This window comes from Somniosus microcephalus, chromosome 16, assembly GCF_052327205.1.
Source record: "Somniosus microcephalus isolate GS21.2 chromosome 16, FLI_Smic_1.0, whole genome shotgun sequence".
In the NCBI taxonomy this organism is placed as follows: Eukaryota; Metazoa; Chordata; class Chondrichthyes; order Squaliformes; family Somniosidae; genus Somniosus; species Somniosus microcephalus.
In genome coordinates, this window is record NC_141002.1 from 17,070,801 (window position 1) to 17,093,071 (window position 22,271).

The window sequence follows — 22,271 nt, forward strand, 5'->3', positions numbered from 1 at the left end:
CCACAACGATAACATTTTACAGTACTCAAACCCAATTTATTTGTACTGAGTTCCGGTGACCGTAGCTGCATTACTGCCGTGCCTCTCGTTGCGGCTTCGTGTGCTGCTGCCATAGTGACCGCTTTCTCAAGCGTCAGCTCATTCTCCTCGAGCAGTCGCTTTTGTGTATCTTCTTTTAATAAACCACACACAAATTTATCTCGTAGCGCCTCTGTCAGTCTCGTTCCAAACTGACAATACTTTGCTAGCTTACGCAATTCCATTAAATATTCAGCATTGCTTTCATCCTTCAGCTGCCTTCTGCTGTAAAATTTAAATCGTTCCGCTAGCATCAGCGGCGTGGGGTTTAGATGATTTTTCAGGACAGTAACAATCTCCTCGAACGTCTTATCCGCCGGTTCATCTGGTGATAAAAGGTGTTTCAATTGCCCGTATGTCTTCGCACCCATTAAGTTTAATAATGTTAGTGCTTTCTCTTCATCTGGGATTTTATTTGCTTTACAATAATTTTGTATGCGTTCTACATACATGGCCCAATCTTCGATGTCGCTATCAAAGGTATTAATGTTCCCATGTTTAGGCATCGTTGCAATTTAATTTATTTTAATTTTTATCCAAGATGGCGGCTTCCCGCTCTTGTCTTCGTCCTCCGCCTACAAAATGGCGGGTTTCCCGCGCTTGGCGGTCTTCACCCGTCCCCCGACGCTGTCTCCGCTTCACCGCGGCTCTCGCGCCTTCAGTTGCCCCAGACGCTGCGCCTTTTTAGCCCGAATGCGGCCCGGCCCTTATCACCAGCCGCGATCGATGTCCCCACGCTGCGCCTTTCGGCCCGAATGTGGCCCGGCCCTTATCTCCGGTCGCGATCGATCTCACCGCCCTTATTCCTCCATCTTCCCTCCCCGTCTGTACAGCCAACGCGGCCGACTTTCTGGTCGCGTCGCTGCCCGGCTTACCCACCACCGAGGTAGAAAGAAGATAGTTGACAGCCGCTGATGGAGGCTTCGAGTTCAGGATGTCTTCTGCACTCTGGTTTCTCGATGTCTGCCGCGCGACGTGTCTTCCAGCAGGGTGATGAGGGTGGAAGCCTCTCTTCGACGTCCGTTCTGTGGACGAAGCCGCCGTGGATATAAACTGCCGCAGGGTAAGAATCGGACTCGTCGCCACTGTTAAGTCTGTGTGTTCTAGTTGTAATTACTAACACAGACTACAAGATTAAAGTTCAACAGGTCTTTACTGGTTGGAGGTCAGGACTATACTAAAATACAATATTACTACACAGTGCTTATATACCGGTGGTCACCACCGGTATTACGTATACAGCAGCCAGAGAAAGTAGTACATCTCTTAAGGTGGAACAGGCTTAAGTTCTCTTAAGGTGGAACAGGTTACATACACCACAACAGTGATGGCTGCCAGTGGCTGAAGTATATTCTATAGTTACCAAAAGAGTTGGCAGCACTGGACAAATGCTAGGCCTGAGGCCTTGACTTACCAAAAACCTATAGCCCTGCCACAGGGGCTACTCTTAGCCTTTCTCCTTCTTTCCCTTTTTCTCTTTATTTCCTGTATTTCTCTTTCTCTCGTCACAGCCCATTACTATTTTTCTGTCATAGTTTCACTCACTGGAGATGGAGGGAAAGCAAGAGACAACAATGGGGGTAGGGCTATCCCAGCAGGCACAGCAGTAGTGAAGGTCCTCTCTAGAAGGACAGGGCCTGGTCACCACATGGGGGCAGCAGCTGAGTCACGACGCTTGACCTCAGCACTTCTGATCACTGTCATGCGTGGGAGGAGGAGAGGGAATTTGGCGAGGATGGGATCAGACTCTGCTGGATGGTTCCTGCCGACACATGCTATTCAGCCTCACTGTTACTGGCCACTTGGAGGAGGTAATGGAGATCGGCCCAGCACCTCTGGAACCAGCACCCCTCCAACCTTCACCTCCCTGCCCAGCAAACAATCGATTCCCCTCACGAGAGGGAGAGCAGACAGAAGGGCCAGGGGTATAGATATAGAGGGAATGGAGGACTTTCACGGCCACTCTGAATGCAGGGGGAGTCTTGCCTCCATAGCCGTCCCTTGCTCTCAGATCCAGATCGCAAATCTACCGCGAGAGACGCGATTTCTGAGTGAAATGAAGCCTCACTCACGATCTCATGATTCAACACCGAAATCTCGCAATTTTTTTTTCTTCTGAACTTGCACATGACAGGAACATCACAGGCAACGGTTTCACAGCACGAAACTACTCGATGTAGATGGTGAAACGCGACTGTGATCTATACCAGGGGTTCTCAACCGGCGGGGGCGGGGGTGGGCCATGTCATGGAGTCCGCCAGCCAATCGATGCGAGAAGAAGGTGGGACCCTCCTGACGCACGTCAGTGACTGGACAGGCCTGCCAATCACACGGTTGCCATCGAGGTTAGGTTACGGCACAGCTGCCTGCCTGGAGCCAGGGTCGCCGGGCCGAAGGTGCAGTGGGGAGTGCGAGTGCAGCCCGAGGGCGTTATTAGACAATCGAAGACAAGTCAGTTACCTCAATAACCCGAGTGTGTATCAGCACGCAATTTTGGCCAGTAAAAAGCGTAGTTTTAACTATTCAGGTTACACCCTTCGCCCGGCAGCCAGATTGTACTGTTATCCAGCCCAGGGCTTCAGTAATCTTCTGATTACAGTAACAGGAAATGTACATGAACAAGAAGGGCACAGGAACAGCGGGTACAGGAACAGCGGGCACAGGAACAGCGGGCACAGCAACAGCGGGCACAGGAACAGAAGCACTGGGAACAGGAACAGCGGGCGCAGGAACAGGAACATCGGGCGCAGGAACAGTGGGCACAGGAACAGTGAGCACAGGAACAGTGAGCGCAGGAACAGCGGGCACAGGAACAGCGGGCACAGGAACAGCGGGCACAGGAACAGCGAGCACAGGAACAGCGAGCACAGGAACAGCGACCACAGGAACAGCGAGCACAGGAACAGCGAGCACAGGAACAGCGGGCACAGGAACAGTGGGCACAGGAACAGCGGGCACAGGAACAGCGGGCACAGGAACAGCGGGCACAGGAACAGTGAGCACAGGAACAGTGAGCACAGGAACAGCGGGCACAGGAACAGTGAGCACAGGAACAGGAACAGTGAGCGCAGGAACAGCGGGCGCAGGAACAGCGGGCACAGGAACAGTGAGCACAGGAACAGGAACAGTGAGCGCAGGAACAGCGGGCACAGGAACAGGAACAGTGAGCGCAGGAACAGGAACAGCGGGCACAGGAACAGGAACAGCGGGCACAGGAACAGTGAGCGCAGGAACAGGAACAGTGGGCACAGGAACAGTGAGCGCAGGAACAGGAACAGCGGGCACAGGAACAGGAACAGTGAGCGCAGGAACAGGAACAGTGAGCGCAGGAACAGCGGGTACAGGAACAGGAACAGCAGGCACAGGAACAGGAATAGTGAGCGCAGGAACAGGAATAATGAGCACAGGAACAGGAACAGCGGGCACAGGAACAGGAACAGCGGGCGCAGGAACAGCGGGCACAGGAACAGCGGGAACAGGAACAGTGAACACAGGAACAGGAACAGTGAGCGCAGGAACAGGAACAGTGGGCACAGGAACAGCGGGCGCAGGAACAGTGGGCACAGGAACAGTGAGCACAGGAACAGGAACAGTGGGCACAGGAACAGGGCACAGGAACAGGAACAGCGGGCGCAGGAACAGCGGGCACAGGAACAGGAACAGCGGGCGCAGGAACAGGAACAGCGGGAACAGGAACAGCGGGCGCAGGAACAGGAAAAGTGGGCACAGGAACAGCGGGCACAGGAACAGCGGGCGCAGGAACAGCAGGCACAGGAACTGCGGGCACAGGAACAGTGGGCACAGGAACAGGAACAGCGGGCGCAGGAACAGTGGGCACAGGAACAGTGAGCACAGGAACAGGAACAGTGGGAACAGGAACAGCGGGCGCAGGAACAGGAACAGTGGGCACAGGAACAGTGGGCACAGGAACAGCGGGCGCAGGAACAGCAGGCACAGGAACAGCGGGCACAGGAACAGTGGGCACAGGAACAGGAACAGTGGGCACAGGAACAGCGGGCACAGGAACAGGAACAGTGGGCACAGGAACAGGAACAGTGGGCGCAGGAACAGCAGGCACAGGAACAGGAACAGCGGGCGCAGGAACAGGAACAGCGGGCACAGGAACAGGAACAGCGGGCACAGGAACAGTGAGCACAGGAACAGGAACAGTGGGCACAGGAACAGCGGGCGCAGGAACAGGAACAGCGGGCGCAGGAACAGGAACAGCGGGCGCAGGAACAGGAACAGCGGGCACAGGAACAGTGGGCACAGGGACAGTGAGCACAGAAACAGGAACAGCGGGCACAGGAACAGGAACAGCGGGCACAGGAACAGTGGGCACAGGAACAGCGGGCGCAGGAACAGGAACAGCGGGCGCAGGAACAGGAACAGCGGGCGCAGGAACAGGAACAGCGGGCACAGGAACAGTGGGCACAGGGACAGTGAGCACAGAAACAGGAACAGTGGGCACAGGAACAACGGGCACAGGAACAGGAACAGTGGGCACAGGAACAGGAACAGCAGGCACAGGAACAGTGGGCACTGGAACAGGAACAGCAGGCAAAGGAACAGTGAGCACAGGGACAGTGAGCACAGTAACAGGAACAGCGGGCACAGGAACAGGAACAGCAGGCAAAGGAACAGTGAGCACAGGAACAGGAACAGCGGGCACAGGAACAGGAACAGCAGGCAAAGGAACAGTGAGCACAGGTACAGTGGGCACAGAAACAGGAACAGCGGGCACAGGAACAGGAACAGCGGGCACAGGAACATCGAGCACAGGAACAAGAACAGCAGGCACAGGAACAGTGGGCACAGGAACAGGAACAGCGGGCGCAGGAACAGCGGGCGCAGGAACAGCGGGCACAGGAACAGCAGGAACAGGAACAGCGGGCACTGGAACAGGAACAGCAGGCAAAAGAACAGTGAGCACAGGGACAGTGAGCACAGGAACAGGAACAGCAGGCACAGGAACAGCAGGCACAGGAACAGCGGGCACAGGAACAGTGGGCACAGGAACAGTGGGCACAGGAACAGTGGGCACAGGAACAGTGGGCACAGGAACAGGAACAGTGGGCACAGGAACAGTGAGCACAGGAACAGTGGGCACAGGAACAGGAACAGTGGGCACAGGAACAGTGGGCACAGGAACAGTGGGCACAGGAACAGGAACAGTGGGCACAGGAACAGTGGGCACAGGAACAGGAACAGTGGGCACAGGAACAGTGGGCACAGGAACAGGAACAGTGGGCACAGGAACAGTGGGAACAGGAACAGCGGGCGCAGGAACAGCGGGCGCAGGAACAGGAACAGTGGGCACAGGAACAGCGGGCACAGGAACAGGAACAGTGGGCACAGGAACAGTGGGCACAGGAGCAGGAACAGCGGGCGCAGGAACAGGAACAGTGGGCACAGGAACAGGAACAGCGGGTGCAGGAACAGGAACAGTGGGCACAGGAACAGGAACAGTGGGCACAGGAACAGCGGGCGCAGGAACAGGAACAGTGGGCACAGGAACAGGAACAGTGAGCACAGGAACAGTGAGCACAGGAACAGTGAGCACAGGAACAGGAACAGTGGGCACAGGAACAGTGGGCACAGGAACAGGAACAGCGGGCGCAGGAACAGCGGGCGCAGGAACAGGAACAGTGGGCACAGGAACAGTGGGCACAGGAACAGGAACAGTGGGCACAGGAACAGTGAGCACAGGAACAGGAACAGTGGGAACAGGAACAGTGGGCACAGGAACAGCGGGCGCAGGAACAGGAACAGTGGGCACAGGAACAGTGGGCACAGGAACAGCGGGCACAGGAACAGGAACAGTGGGCACAGGAACAGTGGGCACAGGAACAGGAACAGTGAGCACAGGAACAGTGAGCACAGGAACAGTGAGCACAGGAACAGTGAGCACAGGAACAGCGGGCACAGGAACAGTGAGCACAGGAACAGGAACAGTGGGAACAGGAACAGGAACAGTGAGCACAGGAACAGTGAGCACAGGAACAGCGGGCACAGGAACAGGAACAGCGGGCACAGGAACAGTGGGCACAGGAACAGCGGGCACAGGAACAGCGGGCAATCATCATCTTAAACTGAGATGCATAGCAACGTGGTGATAACAGGTTGGATTTTTTTAAAGTTTTTTGTGAAGTATTTTCAGATGCAGGAATATAGTTTTTGTAAAGGGCTGTGATCTGTTAGAGATTAAATAAAGCCACTGATAAGGTATATAAACCAACTGTTAATCTAGATTGGTTTATGTTTGGAAAAAAATAGCAACTCATGATTTTTATACCAAAGCCCCTGATTTTTAAGAGTTTCGTCTCTTGATTTATAAGACGGTGGGGTCGGCATGTCTGCTGAACTCACCTGCGAGTCTCCTGCTGAGACATTGAGAGATGGAGCGGGCGAGAGTTGCCAAATCCAGTTGGACGAACCCCTGGAGGTTTCATCACCTGACCTCCTGTCTCCCGACTGCCCCGCCCCCCACACCCCCGCCATTGGCCGCCCAACACGTCCATCCTCGCTCCCACAGCCAATCGGAAAGTGAACAGACTCTTCGTCAGCTGATTAGATGATTATTGACTGTTGAGTCAAACAGCCTTTTTTTTTAACCCCCTGCAATATTTTTATAACTAATAAATTGAAGTGTCCAATAAAAATGAAATAAAACACAATTTCTCCCACGTTGCTCGAAGCCGTGTTTGAGAGAATAATCTTTAATTCCTGGAGATTCCAGGACAATACTGGCGGGTTGGCCGACCATACCGTTGCCCTTTGTCAGCCCTCACCCAACCACTGATTGGTTTATTGTTTCTGCCAAGAGCGTCCTCTAAACATGGGGGCGAGGGGGACTTCTCGCCCCCACACGCTCGCTGTCAAAGAGACACATCTCCTGAAAAGCTGGGCCACATGTCAGAACCTCCCCACCCGCACTTCACCTGGTCCACCAGGACCTGGCTTACAATCATTCTGTTTGTGTTCTGTGCCCCCTCCTCTCTGCTGTCATTGGGCTGTGTGGCTGACTAGGAGGGGACAGAGTCTCAGGCCCCCGGGCTCCAGCCATCTTTAGCCAGTTGCTGGTAGATACACAGGGTGGGTGCCATTCAACGCCCTTCTCTCCTCCTCCTCCTCCCCACCTCCTGCTCTTGGCCCCTGTTCAACTCCCTCGCAAAAGCAGAGTGTTAAACCCGGTCTCAGTGTCACCACCTGTTGGTGGCCTGACGCATTGCACCACTAGCTTGAATTTAAAAATAGGCCCACATTTACATAGACGTACGTGGTCCTGCTAGTCAGAACAATAGGGAATGAAAGTTGACTGTCAGTGTTCCATGGCAAGTAAAAACAGCCAGATTTCATTTTGGAAACTTGCTTGACATTTGAAATTCAGCACAGAAGCCAGCATATTTATTTTGTTGAGTTTCCACAACAGAGGATATTTTTAACTGAAGGACGTAGCTGATCAGATTAGGCCCCTGGTGATTTTCCACATGCCCTGAAGTGCCTGTTTATTTACACTATAAGCAAGGCTGCGGAAAACCAGCGCCAGGCTCGTGCTGGAATTTGAACTTCAATCGTGATTTGCTTTTGGTATCAGCCTTGGCTCAGTGGGCAGCACACTTGCCTCGGAGTCAGAAGCTTGTGGGTTCAAGTCCCGCTCCAGGGACTTGATCACACAATCTAGGCTGACACTCTCAGTGCAGTGCTGAGGGAGTGCTGCACTGTCAGAGGTGCCGTCTTTCGGATGAGTTATAGAGTTATACAGCACAGAAAGAGGCCCTTCGGCCCATCGCGTCCACGCCGGCCATCAAGCCCTATCTAATCTAATCCCATTTTCCAGCATTTGGTCCGTAGCCTTGTATGCTATGGCATTTCAAGTGCTCATCCAAATGCTTCTTGAATGTTGTGAGGGTTCCTGCCTCTACCACCCTTTCAGGCAGTGAGTTCCAGATTCCAACCACCCTCTGGGTGAAAAGGTTTTTCTTCAAATTCCCTCTAAACCTCCTGCCCCTTACCTTCAATCTATGCCCCCTTGTTATTGACCCCTCTACTAAGGGGAAAAGTTCCTTTCTATCTACCCTATCTATGCCCCTCATAATTTTGTACACCTCAAATCAAATCAAATCAAATCAACTTTTATTGTCATTGTTAGTGCACAAGTGCAGTACAACGCAATGTAGGCTTGCGGCTCCCGAGAGTGTACATTTAGATTAAGACATTTAAACATTCAACATACATTTGGCTTGCAATACATTAACATAAACATAACCATAATAAAGTGCATTGGCAGATGTGCAGGCTTTAGAGTTTATTTGTGGAGTTCAGTAGGATGACAGCCCTGGGAAAGAAGCTGTTCCTAAATCTGGTCGTACGGGTGCGAATGCATCTGTAGCGTCTCCCAGATGGCAGGAGGGCGAACAGACTGTGGCTGGGGTGGGTAGGGTCTTTGATGATGGACCGTGACCTCCGTAAACAGCGTTTCTGATATATATGCTCTATGGTCGGTAGCCGGGTGCCGGTAATGCGTTGGGCAGTTTTGACTACCCGCTGCAGGGCTTTCCGGCCATAGTAGCTACAGCTGCCGTACCATACTGTGATACAGTTCGTCAGGATGCTCTCTATTGTGCAGCGGTAAAAGTTAGAGAGGATCAGGGGTGACAGATTACATCCCTTCAGCCTCCTTAGGAAATATAGGCGCTGCTGGGCCTTCTTCACCAGAGAGGAGGTATTGAGGGACCAGGAGAGGTCTTCCATGATGTGGACTCCGAGGAACTTAAAGCTGTCCACCCTTTCCACCACAGCCCCATTGATGTGGATGGGGGTGTGACTTCCGCCTTTGGACTTCCTGAAGTCCACAATGATTTCTTTGGTTTTCTTGATGTTAAGGGCCAGGTTGTTATCGGCGCACCACTTCACGAGATGCTGGACCTCCTCAGCCTTCTCTGCTCCAAGGAAAACAACCCCAGCCTTTCCAGTCTTTCTTCATAGCTGAAGTGCTCCAGCCCAGGTAACATCCTGGTAAATCTCCTCTGCACCCTCTCCAAAGCAATCACATCCTTCCTATAGTGTGGCGACCAGAACTGCACACAGTACTCCAGCTGTGGCCTTACCAGCATTTTGTACAGCTCCATCATAACCTCCCTGCTCTTATATTCTATGCCTCGGCTAATGAAGGCAAGTATCCCATATGCCTTTTTAACCACCTTATCCACCTGTTCTGCTGCCTTCAGGGATCTATGTACATGCACACCAAGGTCCCTCTGATCCTCTGTCTTTCCTAGGGTCTTACCATTCATTGTGTATTCCCTTGCCTTGTTAGTCCGTCCAAAATGCATCACCTCACACTTTTCAGAGTTAAATTCCATTTGCCACTGTTCCGCCCATCTGACCAACCCATCTATATTGTCCTGTAAGCTGAGGCTACCCTCCTCGCTATTTACCATCCTACCAATTTTCGTGTCATCTGTGAACTTACTGATCATACCTTTTACATTCACATCCAAATCATTAATGTAGACCACAAACAGCAAGGGACCCAGCACCGATCCCTGCGGTACCCCACTGGACACAGGCTTCCAGTCACAAAAACAACCTTCCACCATCACCCTCTGCCTTCTGCCACTAAGCCAGTTTTGGATCCAATGTGCCAAGGCACCCTGGATCCCATGGGCTCTTACCTTCCTGACCAGTCTCCTATGCGGGACTTTATCAAAAGCCTTACTGAAATCCATGTAAACCACATCCACTGCACTACCCTCACCCACACACCTAGTCACCCCCTCGAAAAATTCAATCAAATTGGTCAGACATGATCTTCCCTTGACAAAGCCATGCTGGCTATCCCTAATTAATCCTTGCCTCTCCAAGTGGAGACTAATTCTGTCCCTCAGAATTTTTTCCAATAATTTCCCAACCACTGATGTTAGGCTCACTGGCCTGTAATTTCCTGGTTTATCCCTACTACCCTTCTTGAATAATGGTACTACATTAGCTGTTCTCCAGTCCTCTGGCACATCCCCTGTGGCCAGAGAGGTTCTGAAAATTTGTGTCAGAGCCCCTGCAATCTCCTCCTTTGCCTCACATAGTAGCCTGGGATACATCTTGTCCAGGCCTGGGGATTTATCCACTTTTAAGCCTGCTAAAACCACTAGTACCTCCTCCCTCTCGATGCTAATATGTTCAAGTATATCACAGTTCCCCTGCCCAATTTCTATGTCCACATCGTCCTTCTCCATAGTGAACACAGGTGCAAAAAATTAATTTAAAACCCCACCTACATCTTCTGGCTCGACACACAGATTGCCACTTTGGTCCCTAATGGGCCCTACTCTTTCCCTAGTTATCCTCTTGCCCTTAATATACTTATAAAACACCTTAGGATTTTCCTTTATTTTGCTCGCCAGTATTATTTCATGGCCCCTCCTCGCTCTCCTAATTTCTTTTTTAAGTATCCCCCTGCACTTTTTATACTCCTCTAGGGCTTCCTCTGTCTTTAGTCCTTTGTATCTGCCAAAAGCCCCCCTTTTTTTCCTAATCCATTCTCGTATATCCCTTGACATCCAAGGTTCCCTGGGCTTGTTGGTCCCACCCTTGACCTTTACAGGAACATGTTGCCATTGTACTCTCTCAATTTCCTTTCTGAAAGACTCCCATTGCTCTGATGTGGATTTTCCTTCAAGTAGCTGATCCCAGTCCACATTGGCCAGATCCTGCCTTATATTAAAATCGGCCATCCCCCAATTTAGAACCTTTATTGAGACGTTAAACCGAGGCCCCGTCTGCTCTCTCAGGTGGACATAAAAGTTCCCACGGCCACTATTCGAAGAAGAGCAGGGGAGTTCTCCCAGTTTTCTGGCCAATCTTTGGCCCTCAACCAACGTCACTAAAAACAGATATTCTGTTCATTATCTCATTGCTGTTTGTGGGACCTTGCTGTGCGTAAAATGATGGATTTTAGCAGCTGCCGATTGCTACAGTTTGCCTCAGTGCCGGTGGGTCAGGAAATGGGGGGAAAGATCAGTCAGGGTTGCTGCTCCTGATCACTATTCAGTGACCCTGCTGTAAAATGTACCTGTGTCAACTCCAGGTGAGGGTCGGATCCTGCCGATACTCACTGCCGGGCGGACTGGCTCCCCCGTAAGGGCACATGATTCGTCGGGGTTCTCACCGAAAAAGCCGGGTTGGGGGGTGGCGGGGAGGTGGCTATGGGAACCAATCGTGGGGGGGACACTCAGGATAGCTCTTGATTTCCCAAATGGCCAGTTCGGCCCTGCTCACTGTCAGGGCCAAACCTGAGCAATGGCCACTCGCACGAGGTACCGTATAGCGCCTGTGCTGTCTTCAGCCAGAAGTGCTGAGTGGATGATCCATCTTGGCCTCCGCCTGAGGTCTCCAATATTACAGGTGCCAGTCTCCAGCCAATTCGATTAATTCCACATGATACAGCTGAGCGCACTGGACGCGGCAAAGGCGCCGGGACCTAACAACACAAGGTTGCTGCCTGTGGGATCTTGCTGTGCAAAAAATAGCTAACATATTGGCCCACATAAAGGCAGTCCCTTAAAACTTACTGCAGGTGAAGCACTTTGAGATGGTCCTGACAAGCACGATAAGGCTTTGCAGAAATGAACGTAGGCATCTGTTCCATCCTCTACCCTTCCTGAGGCAGCAGCAACTGTCCCAAAGATGCCATGAGGAAGCACCAGCTTCCACCTGCAGTGCCATCGCTATTTGCCACTTTGCTCCTGGACTAATGCAAAGACCACAGTCCCTGCGGAGCTCCTGATGACGTCCCCTCCCGTTTCCTTGCCCCGCCCCGCCCCCTGCCCTTTCTCCTCTCCGAGGTTGTCGGTGGTCTATCCTTAACAAAAACAGATTATCTGGTCATTATCACATTGCTGTTTGTGAGAGCTTGCTGTTTGTGAGAGCTTGCTGTGTACAAATTGGCTGCCATGTTCCCTACATTACTGTTCCCATTGGTGGAAGGGTCGAGAACCAGAGGACACAGATTTAAGGTGATTGGCAGAAGGTCCAAAGGCGACGTGAGGAAAACTTTTTTATGCAGCGAGTGGTTGTGATCTGGAATGCACTGCCTGAAAGGGTGGTGGAGGCAGACTCAATCGTGGCTTTCAAAAGGGAATTGGATAAGTACCTGAAAGAAAAAAATTTGCAGGGCTACGGGGAAAGGGTGGGGGAGTGGGATTGGATGAAGTGCTCTTGCAGAGAACTGGCACGGGCTCGACGGGCCGAATGGTCTCCTACTGTGCCGTAACCATGCTATGATTCTATGATTACAACAGTGACTACACTTCAAAAAGTATTTCATTGACTGTAAAGTGCTTTGGGACGTCTGGTGGTCATAAAAGGCACTATATAAATGCAGGTCAGTCTTCTTTCTTCACAGATGGCACAGCACCGCCACTGTTGAGTATGGGGATGTTCATGGAGCCTCCTCCTCTCATTAGTTGTTTAATTGTCCACCACTATTAACGACTGGATGTGGCAGGAAAACGCAAACGATTTCTCTCCAAAGACAACGCGTTAGTTTTTGAAACTAAAATTCTTTGCTGGAGTTGAGGTAATGGCCCCTCGTATCTGCATTAAACCTGTTAAACACAGCTTGTGCCAACTCATTGTGCTCTGAAAACACTGTTGGGAGACTTAAAATCAAGAGACCTGCATCCTTTTTATTGGCATCTAGGGAGATATATACCTGAGGTTGCAGCAAGCTCCCGCTCTGAAAACATACTTCTTGAGGCCTTCCAGAATTTCCTTCAAATTCAGCCAATGTTATTATTTTCTTTTTTTTTAAACACCTTTTTTTTAGCCAAACACTGAAGTACTTTGTGTGAGATATTGGCTGGTTTAAACTTCTCACAGCTTTTGACTTAAAGGTGATTAACAAACTGGACAGTGCCTCCGGAAAAGCTGGAACTGAAAGCAGCTGTGAGATTTTAAACGGGGTGAGAGTGAGGGGCAGAACAGCAAAGGCCCTTCATTTAAAGATCAGTTTAAAAACTGTTGGTAATGATTGCACCTTTTGCTCCCTCCCTGCCCCCAGTTGTCTCCCTTGCTCTTGTGAAAATGATTGTTCCGAAGATGCTCCGCACTCCTCTGGATCTTTGCTTAAGTGGCCCATTCCCCACAGCGAGCCTAGGCTATGAATGTCATGAGATTATTCAACCGACACGTTCACACGCGCATGCACACACTTTCCAGCAGGGATATCTGGATAGCAATCGGGAGCGGTTGATTTTTATTTCCCCCTCTCGCACCCAGGGCACTGAGGTTAACTGTTACGCTGCCAGCCACGGCCCAGACTGAGATCAGCAGAGTTCCTAGTTCATGGATTGTCAAGGCCTTCGCCACGCCTTGAGTGTGTGTGATGAAGACGTTCTCGAAATCCAAGGTTGTTCATCGCGCATTCAGAGGACTGCTCCTTTAACGTTTCAAGTGGACTCTCGTAGCTTTCGAATGACGCGACTGTGTTTGAAGCAACTTTCGGCCTACCCTTTCTCGCCTCCCCTTCTCGGCTCTGTCAGCCGCTCAGTGTTATCCATAAATCCTTGGTCTGGGGCACTTGAAGAGTCCTGATTAATTCTACTCTTAAAAACATCACAGTCTGCAGCCCTCCCCACCTCTCTCATGCCAGCCATGTGACTGTGCCGTGCCGAATCTCCCAGTACATTGGCAGCATCCTTCAGCGACTACATTGTATTTTCTTTTGTCATGTGGATTTGCTTTTCCTCCGCTAATGCAGTCATGTAGACAAACAGAGAGACAATGACCACCCTTCCCTCCCCTCCCCCTTCCTACTTCCTTTAACGCAGGCAGTTCAAAAACAGGCCACTTATCTACAGAATGACATCCAGTGAAGAACAACAATTCCCCGAACGTGCTTGAAAATCAACACTTAGAGAGCCCGCCGATACCCAGCAGGCCCCAGCCTGGATGGCACACCCCACTCAGCTCCAAATTAACCCCCCTCGTTCTTGTGGGCACGCACTGCGTCTGTGTTACTGTCCTCGAGAGGGCACGGGTTCCCCTTACGGATGAGATGTTAAACCGTCTGCCCTCTCAGGTGGACGTGAAAGATCCCATAGCACTGTTTCGAAGAAGAGCAGGGGAGTTATCCCCCCTGGTGTCCTGGACAATATTTATTCCTCAATCAACACAACAAAAAAGCAGATGATCTGGTCATTATCACATTGCTGTTTGTGGGAGCTTGCTGTGCGCAAATTGGCTGACGCGTTTCCTACATTACAACCGTGACCACACTTCAAAAAGTTCTTCATTGGCTGTAAAGCGCTTTGGGGCGTCCGGTGGTCGTGAAAGGCGCAATATAAATGCAGTTCTTTCTTTTACCAACCCCGCTTTCTCTGCGAGGTATTGACAGTGACCGCAGCTGATAGAGAGTCGATGGGACGTTGTCTGGTTAATCGAGTGCAAGAGAAATGAGCCCTGAGCTTAAGATTCTTTTTGGAGAGCTGCCTTCAAAATACACCAGTTGTCTTTTCAGGGCTGCAGTGGGTCAGGAAGTGTCCATTATTGCAGGGCTATATCACAGACATTTAGAGACCCAAAGAAAAAAAGGCAAACTTCTATCTAAACAGCGCCTCTCCCGACCTCTGGAAACCCCAAAGCGCTTTCCAGCCAATGAAGTACTTTTCAAGTGTAGTCACTGTTGTAATGTAGGAAACGCGGCAGCCAATTTGTTCACAGCAAGACTCCACAAACAGCAATGTGATAATGACCAGATAATCTGCATTTTACTAATGTTAGGGATAAATATTGGTCCAGAACACTAGTAATCAGGACAGTGAACCCAGGCTGAATTTTATCCCCTCCACTCCCAACCCTGGAGGAATAGGGCAGGCAGGGTTTAAGGCTAATTGTAGTACGCCAACTCCCGAGGTCAGCTAGCTCAGCACAGACCAGACCTGGCTCTGCATGGTCTGTGTGGCTCAGCAGCTTTATATCAACTCACGGAGCCATCAGGGGATTGCAGGTTGCGTTTCCATTGCAGATATCAACCGGCTTGCTGGTGAGCACCATCAGCACAAAAAACAATTGGAGGGACAGACCTTTACACAGCACTTTCAAACTGTGATAAACCAACAATGTTAAATGCTCAAAGGCAGAACTTCAGTTAGAGCAACAGTTGATCCTGTCAGGAGCAGACAATAGTTCTTGGTGGTGATCTCTCCAATTGAATCTTATCTCTGCGCTTGCCTTGTAATTCCCGAAGGCTGCCAGTCTGATCCTCTCCAGTGCTATTTCTCTATTCCCCAGTGCCATCCTAACTCTACCCTCGCAGGATCACCAATACAATCTTGCCCATCCCATGGCCACTGCTAATCTGGAGGATGCCACTTCTGTCCAGTCCAAAGCCACCACTTTTGCATGTTTCCCCCTCCCCAGCCCCCCAGCATCTTCCTGATTGTATCGTTCTGAAGACTGTGAGACCACCCCCCCCCCACACCCCGTCCGTCATTATACAGCAACAACTTGCATTTATTCTTCTCTTCTTAGGCAATATCTCGGAACCGAGGATGACTTGCTTCCACACTAAAAATGAGTTCTCAGGTGACTGATGAGTCCAATGTGGGACCTACAGTCTCTGTCACAGATGGGGCAGACGGTGGTTGAAGGGGCGGGTGGGTGAGGTGCTTGGGTTGACGTGCGCTCCTTCCGCTGTTTGCGCTTGGCTTCCGCTTGCTCCCGGCGAAGAGACTCGAGGTGTTTGGCGCCTTCCCAGATGCTTCTATAGCATTTATAAGGCATTTATATAGCGCCTTTAACATAGTAAAACGTCCCAGGGCATTTCACAGGGGCATTATCAAAAACAATTTGACACCGTTAGCCAAAGAGAGTGATTTTCAGGAGCATCTTCAAGGAGCAGAGAGGTTTAGGGAGGGAATTACAGAGCTTAGGGCCTAGACAGCTGAAGGCACGGCCGCCAATGGAGGGGGGGATGGATAAGAGGCCAGAATTGGAGGAACGCAGAGATCTCGGCGGGTTGTAGGCAATGTTCCCTCTAACTTTGTTCTGGTCTGCGTGGCCCCTTTAATGGGCTGTGTGGGCCATTCAAAATTCCGCGTATGCGCGATTTTTCTATTTAAAAGCTGGTTCACCGGCTGCGCGGGATCTGCAGAGCGGCTTAAAAGGAACGTTGGTTGTGGGGCTGGAGGAGATTACAGAGATAGGGAGGGGAGAGGAAATGGAGGGATTTGAAAACAAGGATGAGAATTTTTAAATCGAGGCGTTGTCGGACTGAGAGCCAATGTAGGTCAGCGGGACTTGGTGAGAATTAGAATTCCATCCTGACCGTTCCACCGTGGACCAAGCTCCTGTACAGGAACATTGGTGTGAAGGATTGCCAGGCAACTCCACAAGAGGACAGTTAAGACACCACCAGACCCAACAACTGACATTTTGTACTCTTAACCTAACCTTGCATATTGAAAACTAGTCATGGGAAATTGCCTCTTGTCATTTGGTAATCTTACTCAAGGACACCAGGAAATGTAAAACTTCTCAATGAGCTCTGTGGAAACTTGCTGGGGATGGATAGTGGGAGCTCCCTGGTGTATCTAACTCCTGCTGTACCTGATGGGGGAATGCTCGTTTCGGACACCGGATATCAGAACAAAAAAAAGTTATCCAATCTCAGGCACCACGATGAACACATTTTAAAAACAAAATCAAATTTGACCTTTGTGGGAAGCCATCAAATATCAATCAGGCTGCATTAACCAGACCTCGGCCTGTTTTGTTCTTTCTTGATTTTTTAAATGGCTGCTGGGTTATCCTTTCACTTAACCTGGAATTAACGCTTCAAATGGAAACTTTCATTAGACCAGACCTACAAACTGTGTCCTTATTACCATTTAAAATGTAAATGAATTTAACAGTTTTCATTTTCTCAGGTTGAGCTGCTGTGCGCTACCCTTAAGCGATTTAAACAAGGCATTTTTACAAACTGGAATGGTTTCTCGGTAATTTCACAGTGTTCCCAAAGGAGGTATCATTGAGGAGATTACTTGGAAAAGCTTCTGTAATTCCAGGTTCATTTGTGTAGATTCCTGCTTGAAGCCAGGCAGTGGTTACAGGGGGAATATTTCAGGAGCAGGAGCTACAGGACAACTTATTCCAAGGCTCACGGGTGCTATGCTGGTCTCCTTATCCTGACCTTCCTCTTCCTAACCAGGGACACCACCCCCCACCCCCACAACTTGAACCTGACCTGTCTCCTTCAGCTGTTGCAGGAACCTGCTCCATATTTCCTCCATTTTCTGTTCTTTCTCAGAATTCCAACATTTTATTTTTAATCCAAATCTGTTCTTTTTTTCTCTCTCCAATTTTAAGCTCAATTTTCAGCAGTGTCTGTTGGGTTTGTACACATCCCATGTAGCATATATGGAATTTGTTCTGTTTAATGTCATTGACATTTTTATAGCATTTTATTTTGTTAGTCAGGGCTATGGGGAAAGCGCAGGGGACTAACTGGACACTTTCAAAGAGCCGGCACAGGCACAATGGGCTGAATGGCCTCCTTCTGTGCTGTAGGATTCTATAATTCTATTCAAGCTTGTGAGGGATCCACTTCAAACTGATGACCACAGACTTGACTTCCCTGTATTGGGAAAGAACCCGCACTCAAATAACTGGTTGGACCTAATGACAGGCTCAGGTTCTCGTGACAGGTGGCTGGTCCCACCTATACAACAAGGGCTCTTAATGGTGAACTCACAACCTCTAGGTTACTAGTCAGTCCCACACCAACATTTTGATGCATTTAAGGGGAAGCTAGATAAGAACATGAGGGAGAAAGGAATAAAGGAATATATTGATAGGGTGAGATGAAGTGAGGTGGTAGGAGGCTCGTGTGGAGCATAAACACTGGCACAGACGAGTTGGACTGAATGGTTCTGTGCTGTAAAATTCTATGTACAGGTAGACTACTTTTTATCCGAACTTCCGAAAACCGAAACCCTCTAAAAACCGAAGGTTTTTTCGTTCAGCGTAAGTCGTGCGCACGACATCACCAGAGTGGCGCACGACCCCGACCCCCGCCGACGACCCCCCGCGGACCCCCCGCCGACCCCCCCGCCGACCCCCCCCGCTGACCCCGACTCCCGCCGACTCCCCCGCCGACCCCCCCCGCGGACCCCTGCCGACCCCGACTCCCGCCGACCCCCCCGCCGACCCCCCCGCGGACCTCCGCCGACCCCCCCGCGGACCCCCGCCGACCCCGACCCCTGCCGACCCCCGACGACCCCGACCCCCCGCGGACCCCTGCCGACCCCCCCCGCCGACCCTGACCCCCGCCGACCCACCCCCGACAAATTTCCCAGTCTTATTAAATACCTTCCGAAATCCGAAATTTTCCGAAAACCGAAACATGGCTGGTCCCGAGGTTTTCGGATAAAGGCTAGTCTGCCTGTAATGGGTTTGGTGTAAATTTGTACCAAATTAGGGACAGCTTTATGACGTGGACTTCTGCCTGTGGCATCTGGGTTGAAGATGTTCCAACCTCATTTCACATAGCTAGCAGAGAAAGGAGACTTAGATCCAACAGCCTGGATGGACATTTACCCTGGACGTTGGCAGGTCTAATGGGTCACCCCGTTCTGATGCTCCAGTTACACTGGAGATTTTACGCTGAATTTTTCAATGGAGCGTTTTTCTATTTGCCAGTCAAAGTGGTTCTCAGTCTATTTGGATGGTGCAGACTAAGCTCAAGTGGGCGACCAAATTCCATAGAGCCCCTTTGCAGTGACACCGCTTTATTCAGTTTGGTGTTGCGATGACTTGAAGTGTTGGCGACTGATGGACAATGTAGTTACAGCACCACGAGCTCGTGCACCTGTGTTCATGGAGAAAACAGCAAGCAGATGCAAATTGGTCCCAGATGCCTTCCTGCTGTTACAATACAGTCCACTTATGGTGGACATCTTTGGTATGGAGAATGGGGTACATGTAATGAGACCAAACATTATCAAAATGTTTGGTGTGGCCATTTGGTGAGGAGGATAGGGGCAGGTTTGTCGTGTATAAAGCTGGGTGGCACAAGGACAGGTTGAGCAGAGAAATGGCGGCTGGGTCAGAGCGGGGTTTGTTCCTTTCCATTTTGGATCAGTATTTCTGATCCAGGATTGCTTCTTTAACCAGAGGACCCAGGCATGAGATGTGATCTGACATGAGGCTCATTTTGGCAGTTCTTGCTGCAATAAATGGTGAGGCAATTTGCGGTCTGCTCCAGTTAAATTGTAGATGGGGTGTCCGGGGAGGGAACAGGGTCAGGGGTGACTGGGGGGGTGGGATGGGTGGGGGGATGTTGGGCTCTGGGGAGATGTTGGAATTGGGCATGGCTGGGATGATGGCAGGATTGGGCGAGGCTGAGGGGGAAGGCTGAGTCTGGGGAGATGTTAGAGTCAGGGTGGTTGAACCCTCATGAGATTTTTGGTACTGTTCTGTTCAATGCTTTAATCCCTTTCAGGATATATTCTAACACCATTAATCTACTACAAATGATCTGTTCACTTCTGGAGACATTGGGTTAACAGGACGGATTCGATCTACACCAGTGAGCTTGCTATGAGTGGAGTGCACTGTGCTGGAACATTGGCTTAACAAAATAAGAAACGTCTATTCTGCCATCTGGCCCGTTCCTTGAACAGACCATGTAACGTCTAGCCAATCATGAAATGAACCTGGCCCATTTAATCCCCTGAGGGAAACTTGTGCATAAATAGTATCTGATCCACAAAGGTAATAGATCAAAACTCCAGAATATTCATCCAACCTCACACTCCCACCATTCTACGCCTTGGGTCAAGAGTAACCTCCCCCCAACTTGTTCAACTAAGGACATTGGACGATCAGATCTGGGTTTCAGGAAACTAGGACCAAGTTTCTCCCTGCCCTGAAGGTGCAGGCTCTTGGTGGAGTACTGCCCAAGTGGCCATTATTCGTATGTCTAGACGGTGAGTGTCGCCAGGCGAGTTGTCCCAGAGCCAACCTCATCCTGCTCACCACCCAGAGACTTGAAGGCTCTGGATTTGATCCCCAGTTTGTAGGGATTAGAGATTAAAAACTACTGATCAAAAACGGAAAGGAACAAATAAAGTCTTGCTCCTGTCGAGCCGCAATTTCTCGGCAAGCCTTTCCTCAGCCGCTCGAAAGAGCCGGCGCAGACTCGATGGGCCGAATGGCCTCCTTCTGTGCTGTACTATTCCATTCGATGATTTTATCCTCCTCACCAAATTGGTACACAAGTTTTTCCTCCGCCCTCTCCTCCTCGTCAACAGGCATGGGGAGCTAGCTGATTTCCCCCTCCCTAACCCAGAGGAATCGAGGTTGATTGTGTGATGCTCTAACAGCTACCCTGGCTGAGATCAGACTCCCGACAAACCGGGGTTCAAATCTAGGGCCTTTAACTCTCTGTAGCGATGTTACTCACTGCCTTTCCAACTGTGTCATCGGCTTGTAATTTTCATTTTATTAACAGATTATAATACCTGTACCTCAGCCACACTATTTAATAACTCGAGCTGAAGGCAACTAGAAATTAAAGCCTTTATTGCAGGAACCTGATCCTTTTAGCTGGAGGCTCACTGTGTAACCCGCAGTCACGCGATTAATCAGGAACACGTCAGAATTATGCAACTTTAAGGTTATGACCGGATCATGGATTCCGTGTAATAAGGGTGAGCAGGAAATGATTTGGCCAGTTGACATTTCGTGTTTGGATCAGAGCAGTCATGGATCAGGCCTACAGTTTACCCAGTTTAATTCCCCTTTGGTAGCTGTCACTGAATGGTGTTATGGAAACAGTTTCTGGGAAATAGAAGAGGGCGGGGGAGGGGAAAGATATAAGCAACCTTCTAATCACCGGCAGCACATCAGGTCTGCGCGTAACAATAAACGCAATCATGTTGTAGGAATGCTGATTGTTTATCAAATTCACAGAAATGTTAAAAGGCCCCAGGCTGCATTGGAGTTCTTGGGACTGTGACTCAAACTTCTGACCTGGATCACTCAGAAATACAACTCCAACTTGAACAGTTCACACGAAACCACAGATCTATATTTAGCTGTCTATAAATCTCTACCTGTCTATCCACTTATATCTATATACATAGATAGTTGTCCCTCAACCAATATCACTAAAAACAGATTATCTGGTCATTATCACATTGCTGTGTGTGGGAGCTTGCTGTGCGCAAATTGGCTGCCGTGTTTCCTATATTACAACAGTGACTACACTCCAAAAAGTGGCTGTAAAGAGCTTTGGGACGTCCGGTGGTCACGAAAGGCATTGTAGAAATGCAAGTCTTTTTTTCTTTCTGACATCTACATCTATTTATCTATATACTAGCTGGGGGGAGCCCGGCTTTGCCAGGGCTATTTTGGGCCGGGCGGTTTAAATCGAGTGCCAGGCTTTGGGGTCTCTCTGTGTCCCTCTGTGAATCTGCTGCCGGGCAACATTTTAAATCGAGTACCAGGCTTTCAGGCCCTGTCTGTCTGTCCCTCTGTGAATCTGCTGCCGGGCAACATTTCTACCTTTTAATACCTTGAAAGATGAAAGTGAAAGTACTTATAAAACGTTTTTGGTAAATCTTATGTTATTTTTAAAAGAGATACTAACTTTTTCAAAGCTGGATAGAGTAGTTTGAGCTGGAAGCTGAAGTAATGGCAATGAAACAATGGCTGCCAGATCCCTGAGATGAAAACGATTAGTCCCGCCCACACACACACACACCGATTGGCCAACCATCAGGGGACAGTACTGTAGGATTGGTCAATCGTGACGGCACAGGATTGGTCGAACCTTGACGTCAGTCAATCAATGCTAGCAGATAATGAGTTTAATTTTGAAGGTTTTTTGCATAAGGCGCGAACAATTTTCGTCCGACCGAAAAGTAAATACGCTTACAAGCGTCCCGGAAGCGTAAGCTTTCTTCGGAGGTAACGCGCGCGTAGGTACGCTCTATAACTTTCGAGCGCATAGCCGGACAGACGCACACGTGAGGACAGAGACAGAAGGACAGACAGAGGACAGACAGATAGACAGACAGATCGATTCCTTTATTATATATATAGAAGATATATCTCTATCTAAAGAGAGAAGACTTGCATTTATAGAGCGCCTTTCACAACCTCAGCAGGTCCCAAAGCGCTTTCAGCCA

At 50.1% G+C, this 22,271-nt stretch overlaps 1 protein-coding gene across 7 annotated transcripts in view; it reads left to right on the forward strand.

Moving 5' to 3' along the window:
• Positions 1-22,271, forward strand: part of hipk2 (homeodomain interacting protein kinase 2) — a 295,692-nt gene that overhangs the window by 195,205 nt on the left and 78,216 nt on the right. The window lies entirely within an intron of this gene.